Below are 19916 nucleotides of genomic sequence, written 5' to 3' on the forward strand. Positions count from 1 at the left end.
CTTCCAGTCTTGGGACTCCCAGTTTAGTACTCATCCCATCATGCTTTGCTTTCTGAGCACTGAACAGATATTTCAAAGCTATCCATTCTATAACACTCCAAGTTCTGCAACCAATGATTGAGCTCTATAGATGACTAATTCCCTGTGCCCAAATTCAAAACAAATAAGCAGAATTCAGCCATCTCTTTAATTTTATAGCCTCAGCAATACATATTAACAGACCATTGGAGAGTTTACACAAAGGCAGATCCTGCAGCTTTACTTTACATGGATGAAGGGAAAGAGGTAGAAATATGGATGGATTATCACTCACAATGTAAATCCCAATCCTCTGGTCATTTGACTTAACGTTCACAGTCACTGCCAGTTCTTCAAATGTATGATTGTCTCTCCCCTCCCTCCTAGATATGAGAAGACCTCCTCTTAGGTAAAAATAGTGTTTTTATTTAAAATTGTATAGTACTCTAAGTGTACACAGCAATCATGCTTGTGATCTATAATAAATGCAATGACATTAAAGGAGAGAGAATTACTGGCTGGAGAAGCTTCCTCTAGCCACAAAAAGTGAATTGTTATACTTACAACAAAAGGAGACAAAAATATGGAACGTGCATAGAGTAGGAAAAAGAAAAGCACATATTCAATATAGGTGAGAAGATTTTGAAGAATAACTTGAGCAATTCCAGGTATTACAATTCATTTTCACACCAAGTATTTATTGATTAAATCATACATAAACCTGGGGAAGAATAAGAGAAAGATTTATAGCATACTGGGCTGGGCTCTGTGGAGATCTAAAGTTTCAGTCAGAAAGTTTGCACTCTGGCAAAGATGATAAGTACCTAAATTCATTCCTTCATTCAAGTATTCATTCAACATTTATTCAGCACCTACTGTGTGCTAGCAGTGAAAACAAGACACAATCTGTGCCCTGAAGATTATAGCTTACTGGGATGGATGACACCTATTAGATAATTACAAAAATACCGTGTTATAAAGGAGAAGTATAGGGTGCTTAGGTACATATAAAGCGGAGGTGATGCTGCCTAGCCTGGACTAGAGTGTCAGGGAAGACTTTACTGAGGAGATGACTAAGCGAAAATCTAATGGATAAGTAAAAGAAGAGAATAGGGCAAACATTCCATAGAGAGAACAGCATGTGCAAAGATTCTGAGGTCAAATAAACTTGGCCCACTTGAAGAAGCACAGTGAGTGAAGAGAAGTCTCCAGGAGGCTGGAAAGGTTGACAGGGACAAGAACATGCAGGGCCTTGTGGACAATGTTATGAATTCTTAACTTTATTTTAAGCATAGAGAAGAGGATATTTCTGGCAACAGTGTGGAGGATCGACTGAAGAGGGGCAAGAGTGGATGAGGGGAGGCCAGTTGAGAGGCTATGGCAGTGGTTCAGGAGAAAGGTGCTAATACCTTAGATTTAACAGCATCAAGTGGTAGTGGGTAGGGATAAAAAGAAGTGGATAGCTTTGAGATAGAAGATAAAACCAGCATTACTTGATGATGAATCGCATAAGCGGAGTAAGTAAGAAGGAGGAGTCTCAAATGACTTACTAGTCTGGTTTGAGCAAGGGTCTGATGGCTCTATTTATTGAGACAGAGAACACTGGAAGAAAATCTGATCAAAGGGGAGATAAATTCACTTTCGGACATATTTAGCTTGATGTGCCTTTGAGATATTCAAGAGTGGCATTGAATAGGCAGTTGAATATATGGGTCTGGATCTCACAACAGAGGTTAGGGGTGGAGACATAAATTTCAGAGGTGTTAATGGATGAGATTTCACAGGGAGGGCTTGTAGAGTAGACTGAAGAAAGAATAACAGTAATGTAACTTAGAATATGCCCAAATATGCTTCTCCCCTGTCTTTGGATGGTTAGTCACTTGTCAAACACGTTGGGAAAGAAGATTAGGTTTAAGGGTCCTTAAACAAAGGCAGACTGCCCAAAGATACTTGGAAGCAGGAGAAATAGAAGAGTGAGTCAGAGCCAAAGTCCTTTGGGGAGAGGGAAGACTCCAACCTGGGGAGACCAAATACAAACTTTAAGTACAAAGACTAGGTGCAGAATCATAAATAAGAGAGACATAGAGCCAATAATTAGAAGCCAGAAACGAATGGAGCAGTGTAGGTACAGGTCAGGAATAGTACAAAGAGGGTCTTAAGAGTTTGCAGTGAACAGGGGTGGGTTGTCAAACACAGGTATGTGATTATATTGATCATGGTCCTGGCAGGAAACAGATGGCATTCTCAAAAATGGTGAGCGAAGAAACTTTAAAGAAGGAACTATTTATAAAGGGTGGGTAGGATTAAGGGACCAACAACAGGTGGCAAAGCACCCAGGGACTAGCAGCAGCAGGAAGCTACTACCACTCCTAGGCTTGAAGGGGGAAGGCGAGAGAGCTGTGATTGGAATCTGGCATGCCCTGTTGCCATGAGAAAGAAACTAACAATCTATGGCCTTAGGCAAAGAAGCAAAGCCAGAGAGGGCTGGAGGATTAAATACCCCAAACACTTTGTCCTCCACCTTCCAATTCTCCTGGTATAGATTGAATATACCTGAAAGCCAGAGGGCAAGAAGCCCATGTGATGCCGTTTGTAGAGGTCAGCCTCCTAGAGCAAAGAGCAGGGTGGAGAAGGCTTGTGCGAATGGATCTGGAGGAGAAGACAGAATATCCAGCACGGAAGTAATTAGGAACGTTAGGATGGCTTAAAGATTTGACTTGAGGTTTACTGAATATGCTTTTACTATAAAAGAGATAAAACATACTGCAGATTTCAAAGGAAATGTATCATTTAGAGTCCAATCAGAAAAAACAAAACCACTTTAGCTATTTCAAATAGAGGGAATTTAATACAAGGGATTGATAATGTATGTGATAGAAGACAAATGGGGATAACAAAGCAACCTAGAGATTAGCAGAAGCAGAAAGCTACCACCAATCCTAGGGCTTGAGAAACAATGGGAATAAGTGATATTACCAGAGCCTAGAAACTGGGACCCACTTTGGTCCCTAGAATCATGGAGGGGCCTGCCTGGCAAGAGATGAAACCACAGAAGTGGCTACCTCAGAGAATATGAGACCTCAACAGAAAGGGCTCTCTGGCAGGAGCAACAACCATGGAGGAGAAAGATTTTGAGTCATTTTTGGTAAAGCATGCTATAATTAGTTAATGATGTCTTTCATGGTGGAAAGGGTAATGCAGGCATGCATGCCATATATCCTTCATTATGGACATAGCTATTTTTCCTTATATCATGTCTGTGTAGCATGGAGATATAAAGTGTTAGCGTAAGAGCTAGCTGAGGGCAGATTTTCTCTTAGGAAGAAAACTGTCTTTATCTGGCAAAACACTATAACAGGCCATTTTAATTGTGGAAAGATAACCCTCAGAGTATAGCTGGTTTGGGCTAGAAGAAAGAAAAAGATGGATAAACTGTCATACAAGAAATGAACATATATTTGAAGGTTTGTTGGACATGAACTAGAGATGACAGGTAAAGCATACAAAGCAGACAGGGGGCCTAGAAGAATGCAGGGCACTGGAGGCCAAGCTAAAGAGATAACCAGTGAAGATTCTTCTCTCAGAAGAACTTTGAAGAACAGCAATGGTTAGCGTTCAATTTTAAGCCTTTTGCTGTGACGCTCTAAAATGCAACCCTCCTCCATGCCTGCAAAGCTTCATTAAAGTCTGCAGCCCATGTTGCCTGGAGATATCAATACTTTGGTAAGTGAAGGAACTGGGATGGTGTCTTGCATGGTGCAGAAAACGGACTACATACACAGAAGGCAAAACATAGAGCAAAAATGATGAATTTGGTAAAAGCAGAAACTTGGATCCAAAAGTAAATAAAAGATATATAAGATTTTCCTTTTCCCCAAAGTTAGATACTAAAACTCATTAGCTGCCTGGAGACAGGCTAATTACATGTCTAAATCAAACACTTCAAAACTGAACATTTACACTACCAGAATATCCAATACTTGCTCACCAATTTAATACATTTGTAGGTGATGCTGAAATCTGCTAGCTAATTCTAACATTATTTATGCTCTAGAGTTCTGACAGGTAGGTAAAGAATGTTCTGGAGAATAAAAGACATTGATTTAAAACTTTTGAAGAATTGCCACATTGAAATAGTAGAGACTTTTAATCTGTATAGTTTGAAAGGACAGAATTACAACCAACAAACAGAATTTAAAGGAGGGTTTGAAGGCAAAGAATTTTAGCTTATTGAGTTTTTAGTAACAGAGTTTCCCTAAAATAGAGCAGGTTTTCTTGTAGAGTAGAATATTGTTGAACAGTTCAAGCAGAGACTGATGGCCATAGCTATCAGAGATAATAATAATAATCACTAGCATATTTTGAAGACGTGTTAAGTTCTATGCTTAATATTCTACATGTATTCTTAAACTTAAAATCCTACAAAGTAGGTATTATTATTATTCTCATTTTACCTACAAGAATATTGAGGCTTAGAAAGGTTAAATAACTTGCCCAGGTCACACAGATAATAATTGACACAGAACTGGGATTCTAACCCACAGCCAACTGACTCCAGAACCCATGTGATACCATTATGCTATACCACCTACCTACTACTATAGAAGTGAGTCATATATTGGCTAGGAAGATGATCTGGTGGATTTTTAATTCTAAGATTCTATATATGTGTGTGTATAAATATGTATATACAATATATGATCTGTATGTGTGCACGTGTATATGTATATATATGTATGTATATATATACACATCCCCATACATAGAACACTAGGAAAAGAAACTCTTTAATCTATGAAAAAGATGAGTAAAACATGGCCCTCTCAATAGAAAAAAAATCAACATAAATTGAAATTGATACAAACTGACAAGTGGTTTGTAAAATCTCGATTGACAAGACATGGGAAGTGACCAAGTCTTATGAGGCTGACAAAAGTAGAGCTAGATAGACTGGAAACTATGACTGGAATGTAATGAAACATCAACTACCTCAATTTTAATGTAATTGGACCATCTGTGATGTTCAATCAGAAAAAGAGATCTACATGGTGGGTGTCTGGAGAAAAGGAAACAAAGAATTGGTCGTCGTTTATGAAACAACAGCACCATTTAAAAAATATTAAATATTTTAAGCCTACAAAAACGTGCAAAGAAATATTAAGAAAGATAAACCATTTTACCTGTAAACCCATTACCAAGGTTTGGAAAGTCTTAACATTTTGCCATATATTAGCTTTCAGATTTTTTAAATTATTATTTAAATTCATCTTTTTTTCCCAATTTTATTTGTTTTTAATTGCAGTAACATTGGGTTATAACATTACATAGCTTTTGGATGTACATCATAATATATTTCAAATTCTGTGTACATTACATCATGTTCACCACCCAAAAACTAATTATAGTCCATCCCCTCACATGTGAGCCTAATCACCCCTTTTGCCCTCCCCCTTTCCCCCATGGTAACCACCAATCCATTCTCCGTTGCTATGTGTTTGTTTGTCGTTTTTATCTTCTACTTATGAGTGAGATCATGGGATATTTGACTTTCTCCCTCTGACTTATTTCACTCAGCAAGCTTCAGATTTTTTAAGAGAAATAAAACATTATAGGCAGAGTTGAAGCCTCTGCGCACTTCTCCTTGATCCTATTCCTCTGCCCTAGAGTTGACTACTGAGAACCAAAACCATCTACCCCTACTCTCAGTTTAGACACTGAGGACTGAAATTACCTACCCTTCCCCATGTATACCTTACTCTCTACATTAATGTGACTATTCTTCCAGGAGATTCTTGTCCAAGCAAATGGTTTGATTGTTCATTATAGGAACTGCCCAAAAAACACATCAACTTTTCCATGGAAAGTGTCAACACGCAGTTTGCGCTCTAAGACTCTTTGAATACCTCACCTCAAAATCCTCTCGTTGTTTCCACCAGTCCTGGACTGTTATATTATAATTCTTGCCCAATCTTAATCAAGTCCCTACATTATAAGACTTACTTTTAACAAAACTTCCAATTCTCAATAAATTCTGACTTTGCCTTTCTCCCTCCGAGATACTACTAAAGCTTTGAGGAGATGGTAGTCTCCCTTACCACTGTAAGTAAATAAACTCATCAAGTGGTGTTGATGATTTCTGAGGAGCCAGCATTCAGCACTGCTATTCTCAACTTGGTATTCATCATTGCAATGTAGGATTTAATTTGTTTTACTACATATATGTGTATCCATAACGATATGTAATATTGTTTTACAATGCATGCTTTTAAACATAATATAAATATACCATAATTTACAAATCCTTCTCCAACTTATGATGATGATGATGATGTGTTTTTGGTTTGTGATATTTATCCTTATTTTTCACTGTTATATTCCATCTTATAAATATACTATAATTGTTTTATCCACTTTGCTGGATAAATGTTTTGTCTGATATTGATAGAGCTACACCAGCTTTCTTTTGGATAGTATTTGCCAGGTATAAATTTTTCCATCCTTTTACTTAAAGTATGTGTGTTCTTATTTCAGGTATGTATATTTTAAGTACAATATTAGTTGGATTTAGCTTTCTTAGTGTATTTAAAATCTGTGTGTTTTAATTGGGGTGTTCAGCCCATTTACATTTACTGGGATTACCAATATATTTGGACTTAATACTATCGTCTTATTTTGTTATTTCTCTTGGTTTTTGTTTGCTTTTCTTTCTCCTTTCCTACATTTCATTCTGTTGCTTGAATTTTTTTATCCCCTTTATTCCTTCTACTGATTTGGAAATTACGTATTCTATTTCTATTCTTTTAGTGATTAACCTTAAAATATTAAGATATTTTATAATACTTAATGTAAAGGATAATGTTTATCAGTATGTCTAGTCTCCTCTTTCATAATACAAGGACTGAACAGTAGAATTCTTTAAGTACAATTTATTTCCTCTTATCTTCTGTATTACTCTTTTCGAGCATTTTATTTCCATTTTGTTTTAGTTTTTAACTTAATTTGTTTTTATTAATAATTCATGAACAAATCTTAAAATTCTTAAAATATCATACTGAATAAAAAAGTCTTAAACAAAGGGTACGTATTTTATGGTTATATTTATATTACTTTCTAGAACTGTGCTGTCTAATATGGTGGTTACTAGCTACGTGTGTCTACTGAGCACTCGACATATGATTAGCCCAAACTGAGATGTACTATAAGAATAAATTGCACGCTGGCTATCAAAGACATAATATTAAAAAAAGAATCTAAAATATCTCATTCATAATTTTTATACTGATTACATGTTCAAAATGATAATATTTTGGATACAGTGGATTAAATAAAATACATTATTTAAATTAGTCGCCTATTTCTTTTTACTTCTTGTAACATGGCTAATAGAAAATTTAAAATTACACATTACACATGTGGCTCTATTTTTGACTCACATATTTCTATTTGACAATGCTATTCTAGAAATAGCAAAACTTATCCATGGTGAAAAAATATCTAAACAGTAGTTTTCTTTGGAGAGATGGGGGTGGGGATCAACTGGGAAAGTCAGAATAAACTTCCTGTAGTAATAAGTACCTTTTATGTCTTGAAGGAGGTTAGCATTATGCTGGTTATTATTTGTCAAAATTCAAAATATTAAGCTCTAATTAATGATCTGCATGCTGAATTATTTAGGGTGAATTATATTCATATTTTCAATTTTTTATGAAATGCTTCAAAAATTAAGATAGTTTGATGGATGGATAAAGGGATAAATAAACAGACAGTTGTATGATAAGACAAATATTGTAAACTGTTAATTGTAGAATCTAGGGGGTGGGTATACAGTTGCACACTTTACAATGCTTTCAATTTTTTTGTATGTTTGAAAATGTCCATCATAAAATGATGAATAAAATTTTACATGTAGATAATTTTAAAAGTTACATATATGAAACTGATTTTTAAGACACTGGCCATCAGGGAATAAAGGACACTAGTTTGTAGACATGAGAAAGAAATTAGGTGACCCCTATGATATCCCTAGCTTTAAGAGATTTTCCAGGTCACATCATAAGGAGGAGGTATTGAGGCAAAGGCTAGTGGACTCTCTCTGTTGAGGATATGTAGTTGAGCATCTGGGGAGACCAATGCAACTAGTTGATAGGACAGAAATAAAACCCCAGAGACTTGCAGAGGTCTCCCCTCAAGTATTCGGTAGAGTATCTATCAGTGCATGTGTATGAAAAATCTACCTTAGGCCTGAGAAAGAACAACATGAAAGGATTAGATTAGAGGGAACGGTCCCGACACAGAAGGCCAGAAATAGTGCCTATTCCTACCAGTCAGTCTGGAAAAACTCATAATTCATGGGACATTGGGTAGGGTACCCAGAAAGTTCTGGCCTCAGTGGTGGGAAAAATTAGCCCTAGACTGAGCTCTGCCTTGGACTCAACTAAACCATAAAAATAAGACCTGAATGGATCAAACTGTTTCCAAGTAACTTAATTGCATCCAACAACAAAGCTCATAAAGATTTACAGGAATACAAGTATTTCCAGCATTTAACAAGGTAAAATTCACAATGTTTCGCATCCAATCAAAGAATACCAGGTATGTAAAGAAACAGAGACATGTGTCCTATAATGAAGAGAAAAACAACCAATCAAAACTGATGCAGAACTGACAGAGATATTAGAATTAACAGACAAGGACATTAAAACAGTTATTATAACTGTATTTCATATGTTAAATAAGTTAAGTAGACATATGAAAAAGACCCAAATTGAACTTTTAGAGATGAAAACTACAATTTCTGAGAAGAAAAATTCACTGGATTGGATTAAAGGCTGACTGGCCATTACAGAAGAAAAGATAAGTGAACTTGAATACACGGCAGTAGAAACTACACAAAATGAAACATGCAGAGAAAAATGAATACCAAAAAAGGAAGAGCATTAGTGAGCTGTGAGACAACTATGATTGGCCTCATATATGAGCAACTGGAATCTCTGAGGGGGTTGGGGGACAGAAAAAACATTTGAAGAAATAATGGCTGAAACTTTCCAACATTAATGAAAAATATAAACTCACAGATCAAAAAGCTCAATGAACCCCAAATACAAGAAGTATGAAGAAAACTACAGTAAGACACATCATAATCAAATTGCTCAAAATCAAGGATAAAGAAAAAAATCTTAAAAGCAGATACATCCATTATATGTAGAGAAATGAAAATAATAACATCAGATTTCTTGTCCAAAACAATACTATAGAAAAGAGAATGGACATCTTTAAAATACCAAAAGAAAAAAACTGTCAACCTAGAATGCTAAAACTGGAAATATGCATTTCAAAAACAAAGTCATTTTCAGACACACAAATGGAAAGAAATCATGACCAACAGACCTGTACTACAAGAAATGTTAAGGGACATCCTTCAAGCATAAGGAAAACGATACTAGATGGAAATATTGATTTAAACAAAGAGCAAGAAAAAGGGCACCAGAATTGGTAACCATATGCGTAAATGTATAAGACTTTTCCTCTTATTTCAATCTCTTTAAAAAAAATGTTTAAACAAAAGTAATAACAATACATTGTGGGATTTAGAACATATATAAAAGTAAAAAACATGACAACAATAGCATAAAGGCTGAGAGGGGAGAAATGGAAACATTATGATTGTAAGGTTCTTATACTATACGCTTGAAGGTATACTGTAACAAGTTAAATGTGCATACAACAAACCTTAAAACAACCACTAAAATAACAAAACAAAGTGCTATAGCTACTAAGGAAACAAATGAGATCAAATGGGATCACAAAAAATACTTTATTAATCCAAAGAAGGCAGAAAAAGAGGGAAGGTGAACAAAAAACCAGATGGGACAAACAGAAACAAACAGCAAGATGATAGACTCACCCTAACCATATTAATAATCATATAAATGAAAATGGTCCTTTTTTTTTTTTTTGAGGAAGATTAGCCCCGAGCTAACATCTGCTACCAATCTTCCTCTTCGTGCTGAGGAAGACTGGCCCTGAGCTAACATCTGTGCCCATCTTCCTCTACTTTATATGAGGGACACCTGCCACAGCATGGCTTGCCAAGCTGTGCCATGTCCGCACCCGGGATCCGAACCGGCGAACCCCGGGCCGCCAAAGCAGAACTTGCGCACTTAACTGCTGCACCATTGGGCCAGCTCCATGAAAATGGTCCAAACATCCAAATTAAAAGGCAGAAAGTGTCATATGGAATAAAAACGTAAGACCCAAAAATATATGCTGCATGCAGGAAACACATTTCAAATATCAAGACACAAATAGTTTACAAGTAAAAGGATAGAAAAAGATATAGCATGCTAACACTAATCAAAAGAAAGCTGGAGTAGCTATATTAATATCAAAGTCAATTTCAGACCAAAATATTACCAGGGACAAAGTAATTTATTTAACAATGATAATAGAATCAATTAATCAAGAAGACATAATCCTAAATGTGTACACACTAACTAACAGCACTTCGAAATGCATAAAGCAAATACTGATAGAACTGCAAGGAAAAATAGACAAAGCTGCAATTATAATCTGCTTATCTCTATACTCTTCTCTAAATAATGGATAAAGCAAGTGGGTAGAAAATTAGCAAAGATATAGTAGACTTGAACACAACTATCAACCAGCTTGATCTGATTGACATTTATGGAACACATCATCCAACAACATCAGAGTGTACTTTCTCCCCCAGTGTTCAGGGAATATTTACCAAGATAGACCATATTCTGGACCATAAAACAAGTCTCAATAAGTTTAGAAGGATTCAAGTCATGCAAAGTTTGTCCTCTGACCACAATGGAGTTAAATTAGAAATCACTAGCAAAATGACCTTTGGAAATTCCCATAATATTTGCAAGTGAAATAATACATCTACATAATGTACATATCAAACAAGAAATCAAAAGGAAAGCTAGGAAATAATTTTAACTAAATGAAAATTTAAGCACAACATATCAAAAATTGTAGGATGCTACTAAAGCTGCACTTAGGGGAAAATTTATAACACAAGATGCCTATATTAAAAAAGAAAAATGGTCTCAAAGTAACATCATCTTTACCTCAAGAAACTAGAAAAAGAATAAATTAAATTTTTTTATTGAGGAAGATTAGCCCTGAGCTAACTACTGCCAATCCTCTTCTATTTACTGAGGAAGACTGGCCCTGAGCTAACATCCATGCCCATCTTCCTCTATTTTATATGTGGGACGCCTACCACAGCATGGCTTTTGCGAAGTGGTGCCATGTTGGCACCCGGGATCTGAACAGGTGAACCCCGAGCTGTTGGGAAGTGGAACGTGCGAACTTAACCGCTGCACAACCAGGCCAGCCCCCAATAAATTAAATTTAAAGTAACCAGAAGGAAGGAAACAATGAAGATCAAAGTAGAAATCTATAAAATAGAAAACAGAAAACAACAGAAAAATCAACAAAACCAAAAGGTGGTTTTCTGAGGAGATCAATAAAATTGGTAAACCACTAGCCAGATTAATCAGGGGAAAAAAAAGAGAAGATGCAAATTATAAATATCTAGAACGAGAGAAGTGATGTCATGACAGATTTACAGATATTAAAAGAATAATAAAGAAGGGGCTGGCCTGGTGGCGCAGTGGCTAAGTTCACGTGCTCTGCTTCGGCGGCCTGGGGTTCAGTGTTTTGGATCCCAGGCACAGACGTATGCACCACTTATCAAGCCATGCTGTGACAGGCATCCCACATATAAAGCAGAGGAAGATGGGCACGGATGTCCGTTCAGGGCCAATCTTCCCCCCCAAAAAGAAGAAGAAGAAGAAGGGAATAACTTGAATAATTATTCCCATAAATTTGATGAATTAGGTAAAATGGACAAATTCTCTGAAAGGCACAGATTACTTAAGCTCAGTCAAAATGAAACAGATAACCTGAACAGTGATATAATATATATATACTGAATAGTAATACATATATATAAAATTGAAATTATAGTTAAAAACATTCTCACAGAGAAAACCCAGGCCCAAATGGCTTCACTGGTGAATTCTACCACACCTTTTAAAAACTAAATAATAACACTCTTACATTAACTCTTCCAAAAAATTTAAGAGAAAAGAATACTTCCCAACTCATGCTATGAGGCCATCATTACCCTGATACCAAAACCACACAAAGACATTACAAGAGAAGAAAACTATAGGCTAATACCTTCATGAACGTACATGCAAAAATTCATAACCAATTTTTAGTATATTAAATCTGGCAATATATATATAAAATACAATACATCATGATCAAGTGGGTTTTATCCCAGGAATGCAAGGTTAGATTAACATTCAAAACCCAATCAATGTAATTTATCATATTAACAAACTAAAAAGGGAAAAAATATGATCATTTCCATAGACAAAGAAAAAGAATTTGACAAAATCTAGCAGCACTTCATGATATAAGCACTCAACAAACTAGGAAATAGAAGGGAACTTACTCAACTTGATAAAGGTCATCTACAAAAAGCCTACTGCTTATCCCATATTTAGTGGTAGAAGAGTGAATGCTTCACCCTTAAGATCAGGAACAATATAGGAATGCCTTCTTTGCCACTTCTATTCAACATTCTAATCAGTGCCATCAGGCAAGAAAAAATAAATACATAAAAGGCATCCAGATTGGAAAAGAAGAAGTAAAACGATCTTTATTTTCAGACAATGTAATTGTCTGTGTAGAAAATGCAATAGAATCTACAAAAAAAAAAAAACTACTAGGACTGATAAGTGAATTTAGCAAAATGGCAGGATACAAGATTAATATAGGTCAGTTTTATTTCCATATACTAGCAACAAACTATTGAAAATTAATATTTAAAAACAATATCATTTGCAATAGCATCAACAATATGAAATTCTTAGGGCTAAATATAACCAATGATATGAAAGACCTATATACTGATAATTGTGAAACATTGCTGAAAGAAATTGTAGAAGACCTAAATAGAGAGATATTCTTTGTTGATGGTAGAGAACTTATTATTGTTAAGATCTGAACTCTTTTAAAAATTGATCTATAAATTCAACACAATTCTAATCAAAATCTCAGCAAGCTTTTTCTAGGAATTAACGAAAAAATTCTAAAATTCATATAGAAATGCAAAAGACCTAGAATAGTCCAAAGAAATCTGAAAAAGAACAAAGTTAGGGGGTAACAGCTGATTCCAAAGTTTATTATAAAACTACAGTATTTAAGACTGTGTTATTGGCATAAGTTCAGACAAATAGATCCATGGAACAGCATAGAGTCTAGACATAAACCAACACATATGGACAAATGATTTTTGACAAACATACAAAGTCGAAGCAGTGGATAAAGAAAAACCTTTCTGACAAATGCTGCTGAAGCAATTCAATGTGCATATGTCTTGCACCATATATAAAACTTAACTCAAAACAGATCTTGTACCTAAATGTAAAACCTAAAATTTCTAAAATAAAATATAGGAGAAAATCGTTGTGAACTTGAGCTGGGCAAAGATTTCTTAGACTTGACAACAAAAACAATCCATAAGAGCAGAAAATGATAAATTACATTTCAGCCAAATTAGAAAACTTTGGCTTTTCAAAGGACAATGATAAGAGAATGAAAAACATGCCACAGACTGGGAGAAAATCTTTACAAAACATATAACTGACAAATTCAGTATATATAAAGAACTCTCAAAACTCAACAATAAGGAAACAACTCAATTTGAAAAAAATGGGGAAATATTTGAACAGATGTTTCACCAAAGATGTCTGGATGGCAAACAAGCATATGAAAAGTTGCTCAACATCATTAGGAGAACGCAAATTAAAACCACAATGAGATACCACTACACACTTATTACAATAACCAAAATTAAAAAGACTGACCACAGATTAGCAAGGATTGGAGTGGCTAGAACTCTCATACTGCTGGTAAGAAGGTAAAATGGGATAGATGCTTTGCAAAATAGTTTGGTAGCTTATTATAAAGTTAAACATACAACTACCACATATAATACAGTCATTCCACTCCTAGGTATTTACTCAAGACTAAAGAAAAATATGTCCATACAATGACTTATACAAGAATATTCCTAAGAGCTTACTTTGTAATATACAAAAACTGGAAACAACCTAAAGTCCATCAACAGGGAAAAGGATAGATAAATTGTGGTATATCCATACAAAGGACTGTTAGTCAGAAAAGGACTAGATTATTGATATATGTAACATGGATGAATCTCAAAATAATTATGCCAAGTGAAAGAAACCAGACCAAAAAGAGCAAATACTCATGATTCCATTTATATAAAACTCTAGAAAAATGCAAATCTATAGTGACAGAAAACAGATGTGTGATTGCTTGGTGAGGGACAGGAAGGAAGGCCCAAGGAAACGTTTTGGAGTAGTGGATATGTTCACTATCTAGATTTGGGGGATAATTTCATGTGTACATATATACGTGAATATGTAAATGTGTATATGTATTTTAATACATATATCAAAACTTACCAAATTATGCACTTTGCACAGCCCTAAAATGTTGAAGTTTTTCTCAAATGTCTAGTGATCTTTGGTTGAATGTTCATATTCAAGAATGAGACACTGAAAAGCTAAGGGAAAGCTCTGTGTGTATGGAGATTGTTTGTTTCCTTGTATACGTCACTATAAGATGATCAGACATTAGTCCAAAATCCCTAGCATGAAGTATAAAACTTTCCATCACCTGGTCTTACTTGTTCGGCTCAATCCTCATCCCCCACTACCTTCTCTTTCACAATGCACTCCAGATCACATTTTGCTCCCTCTGCCTAGAAAGCCCCTTCCACCTCTGCATCCTTGATGTACTGCCGTTCACCCTTCAAAATAGCTTGATTTATCTCCATTATCCAGGTCTATCACGCTCCTTGATTCTCGCCCTCCAAAACGTTGTTAATTACTATTACCTGTGTGTGACCTCAGTGGTTATAATTGCTTATATTCTTGCATTTAATCACTGCATTGCAATTCATTCATTTGCACATATGTGAGCTCCTTGATGGAAGATGTTCATCATCTTCCTCAGTGACTAGCACAGAATCTGGCACATAGTAGATGTTCAGCAATACTGGATGACTAACTGCATGGCTAAATATCATATTCTAATTCTCATACTGTATTTCCTCCAGTGCCTACAGATGAATTAGTATAGCTAATTTCATGACCTGGCCCACCTACTCTGTTCCAATCAGATGCAGTTAATCCTGGTTACCCTCAATTGGGTCTTGAAATATATGAAAGACTTACAGATACTGTGAACATTTTAGTTGTCATTACTGGGAGAGAGTATAGACTAGTTCAACAATTGGAAGATTGCTTTTAGTAAACAGGTTGTTCGCTTACATAGCCTAAATATGATACAAACATTGTTCTTTATGTATTCATTCACTTACCAAACATTTTCCTTACTGTTCTTCACACATTGAATTCTGAAACTTTCTGGTTTAGTAGAGCCTAAATTAGTGGAATTTTACTTTACATGAGATAATAAAGATAATTATAATAATTTTTGGAATAAAATAAATGCTTCCTTCTAGCATATGCTACTAGTACCACTTTATAATCTTTTTCACTTGCTAGTAGGAATTTAGGTTTGAATGTCTCCATTTATTTTTAATCAGAGTTTTTTGTTTTGCTTGATCATTTATTAAACAGTGTATATGCTATTGCTATCATAATAAATTGTTATAGAAAGAGTGGTGATCACGAACTCAGTATTGTAGCACAATTTTGAAGGCAGAAAAGATGAAAATGTAGATAATAAAGAAAAACTCTTGCTTTCATTCAAATACATATGATAATTAGGGAAAGAACCATATGAAAATTTTAAAAAGCAAAATTTAAATATGCTGATGATTATTTCGTCAAAATCTAATGGAAGGAAACTGTTTTTTGTGACAGCTATGCTCATTTATGTTGGATTCATGTATAGAATCAATCAAAACAAGGTAGTTACACAGTAATGACTAATGTGATAATGATGAGATTCTGAAATAGGGGCAAATGAATATGCATCATTTTCTTTTAATATGTAAATTCCATTACTAACAGAGCATTACTGTTACCTTGTATTTCTATATAACACTGTAATTAATAGGAATATCACGATAGAATAAGAGAAAAAAGGTCCCTGCTTTGTGTTTGCAAATTTACAAGAAGCAAAAAATCCAGATTTAAATCACAGCAAAAGATCTTCCTTACCTGGGCACTTATCATATAGTTTAGGATGAGAAAGCAACTAACAAATTTGTATCTAATCTACAATTCAGCTTCAATTCTCTGCTGAGTATTGATCTCTTCTCTTTTCTCCAGGAGGGAAATGCACAAAGTATTTTTTTTTAACTCTGGATTCAAATGAATGTAAATATCTGTATTCATTCAGAGACATCTAGCCTCTTTCCCTAGAATGACTACATCAATGAACAAGTCAATTTATCCCCTGAATAAAAATGTAGATATGCTGTGTTCTGCATTCCTTTTACTTAAGTATCAGGAGGATGGGGAAAGGCATAGAATAGAAGCATCTCAATTAGAAACTCTGCCTGGTGGCCCAGCATCAAAAATTTTCTTTCCATTTATTTAGCAGAATCAGTAAGAAATATTCACTTAAGGCTGTCCTGGGTATATAATCCTCTAATAAGCACAGTGGAAGGAAAATTTGACCAGGCGCTATCCTTACCTTCAAGTAGCATATATCATCTGGATAGGTAGACATGATTTAATGAAGGGGCATAAGGTATTTGCAAAGGTTTTCTTTATCTTAGTGATGGCACCACTATTTGCTCAGGTTAAAAGCATTGGAGATATTCTTGATTGCTCTCTCTCACCCCATATTCAACCCATCAACAAATCCCATTGGCTCTACCTTCCAAACATGTCCAGAACCTACCATGTCTCACCGCCTCCACAGCTACTATCCTGGTTCAGACCACTATCATCTGTAGGGGAGGGAAAATTTCTCCTCTATCCTGTTACAGTGTCTGGCTGGGCCTAAGAATTAAACTGACATAAGACAGATTAACAGGAGAAAAGTATATAAGTTGTTTTGCTTTGTTTTTTATTTGTGCATGAGAGTCCTCATGAGAAAGCTGAAGACCTAAAGAAGCAGTTAGAGTTGAACACTTATGTACTGAGTTGGACAAAAGAGTAGTAAATCATGGAAATGTGACAAGGCAAAGGGGCTTGGACTAGGGTATTTAATCGAGTGAAGAAGTGACTAGGAAGATAAAGGTGAGTTTAACAAGGTTTGTGTATACAGATTTCTCTCAGCCTCAATTTCCTGTCCTTGGAGATAAGAATGTCTCTTTCCTTCTGGTATAGGGAGGGCATCTTTCACAAGGGAATTTCATCTCCTGTTTTTAAAAGAAAGAAGGACGGTCAGTGTTCTTGCATCTGCTGTTTTTCAAGTGCCTTTAACTCAAAGTAGTCATTATGCTAACGCAGCATATTTTGGGGAGCATGTTCTGAACTCCTTCACATCTCCCAGCTAAACTACGGCAACAGTCTCCTCGGCGGCCTCTCTGATTCTACTCTTATTTCTCTATAGGCTCTATAATCCATAGAACAGGCAAAATAACCTTTTAAAACTATAAGTCAGCTCACTTTACTCTCCTGTTGAGAATACTCTGAAGGGTTCCTATTACAATGGAGCAAAACCAAACTCTTTACCATGGATTTCAAGGCCCTACCAGACCTATTCTCCACCAATCTCTCTAACTTCATCTCCTAACACTTTCTGCTACTTCCCTTCCCTCCAGCCATGCTAGCTTTCCTGGTGTTCTTCAAACATGTCACACTTGAGACACTGAATATGGAAACAGACAATGGCCAGACCATATATAAAAATAGAACTCTGGCCCACAATCTGCAGAAACCAGCCTAAGAAACCAACTTACTTTCTACAAGTCAGACATGTAGGAAGTCAGACTACTATCTCTAGCAACTAATCCAAGAAGCCAAACAATACTGCCTGTAGCAATCAGCCCCAAACAGCCAGGATTAATAACTGGCAGCTTCCCTAATTTTTGGCCCAGCTTCCAACTTGGGCCAACCAGAGAAAGCCAAATACACACCTCTAACCAATCACATAGGATACCCTGCTTCTAGTTAGCCTGCCTATAGTTTCCCCATGCCAATGGGCTTCAATCAGGGCATACCTGAAGCTGTCCCTTTTTCCCATGATGAAGCTTCCCTACTCCTTTCCTGCCTTTGAGTCTCTGCCAAACACAAGTAATGGTGGCTGACTGTTGCTGTAACAAGCCTTGAATAAATACCCTTTGCTTGTTCTGATTTGAGTGATCACATTTATTTCCACGTGTTCATTTGTGCCTCAAGGTCTTGACACTTTCCATTCCTTCTGCCTGGAAGGAACACCCTTCTGCTTTGCATGGCTAGCTCACTTAATGAATTCAAGTCTCTGTTCAAAAATGATTTCCTCAGGGAGGCTTCCTCTGGTCATCCTATCTAAAATACTCTTCTCAAAACCACTGGTTCTCTCTCTCTCTCTCTCTCTCTCTCTCTCTCTCTCTCTCATATATATATATATATATATATATTTTGTGAGGAAGATTAGCCCTGAGCTAACATCTGCCACCAATCCTCTTCTTTTTGCTGAGGAAGACTGGCCCTGAGCTAACATCCATGCCTATCTTCCTCTACTTTATATGTGGGACGCCTGCCACAGCATGGCTTGACAAGTGGTGCATATGTCTGCACCTGGGATCCGAACCAGTGAACCCCAGGCTGCCAAAGCAGAATGTGTGAACTTAACCACTGTGCCACTGGGCAGGCCCCAAAACCACTGGTTCTAATCAGTGATGTTATAAAAAATATTTATTGACTAGAAATACTCCACAGGCAGCTTCACCCTTGCACAAAAAGTGGTGTAAAAACCAGGTGAGTCCAGCAGCCTAATGCCTTCTAAGGAGTAGCTATGACAATGCTGAAGTTTATCTGAGCCCTGTGCTCCTGGAAGGTAGTATAGGGGAGGAAAAGTATATTTTTCCTTCAATTCTTCTAGGTTCTTGGTTGGATCTCTGTAACAAAAGACAGATTAACAGGAGAAAAGCATACAAGTTTATTTAATATGAGTTTTACATGACACAGGAGCCTCCATAAGGAAATGAAGAGCCAAAAGAAAAAGTTAAACCTGAGTGTTTTTATAATAGGTTTGATGAAGAGTGGAAAGTTGTGGAAAAAATGTGATAGGACAAGAGGGTGTGAGCTAAAGGTAGTAAACTGGGGGAAATTTAGCAAGCCTGTTCACTCAGATTCCCTGCATCTTCAGAGGTAAGGGTGCTACATTCCTTTGGATACAGTCTGGGCACCTCACATGTGAGGGTCCTATGACCTGCTTCAAGAAGAAGTCAGCCCTTCGTGCAGCTACTATTTCTCAAATTCCTTCAGCTTAAAATATCCTAATATACCAAGGCACCAAATTTTTGGGGAGTGTGTTCTGAACCCCATCATTAACAACAGTTAAGAATTCCTCCCGCTCCTTTATATTCTAGCTAACCTCAAAATACCACTCTGTTCTCATATATTCTCAGATAAGACCCATCTGTATCCTTCCTTATGCCTCATGGATAATTCCCTTGTTTACCTGACTCTATAAAACCTCAGGCTCCCTTCTTTTTCTTTGAGATGTCCTTCAATTAATGAACATTCTCCCTATTGCGATAGCCTGAATAAAATAATCTCTTTGTCTTGTGCGTTTTGTCTTTCACATCTTACATTTGGAACTCCTTTCCTTTCTGTACATCCCCCCTCCACACACACACATATACACTAATAAGAAGGATTCTGTTCCATGACTTAGATTAGCTAAACCCACTC

The 19916-nt window shown here is 36.1% G+C and overlaps 1 protein-coding gene across 5 annotated transcripts in view; it reads right to left on the reverse strand.

The window, feature by feature from the left end:
- The window catches only part of DCX (doublecortin), a 366408-nt gene that overhangs the window by 236350 nt on the left and 110142 nt on the right, over nucleotides 1-19916 (reverse strand). The gene's annotated exons all lie outside the window — the stretch shown is intronic.

The sequence above is a fragment of the Equus przewalskii genome, chromosome X (assembly GCF_037783145.1).
Source record: "Equus przewalskii isolate Varuska chromosome X, EquPr2, whole genome shotgun sequence".
NCBI classification, from domain to species: Eukaryota; Metazoa; Chordata; class Mammalia; order Perissodactyla; family Equidae; genus Equus; species Equus przewalskii.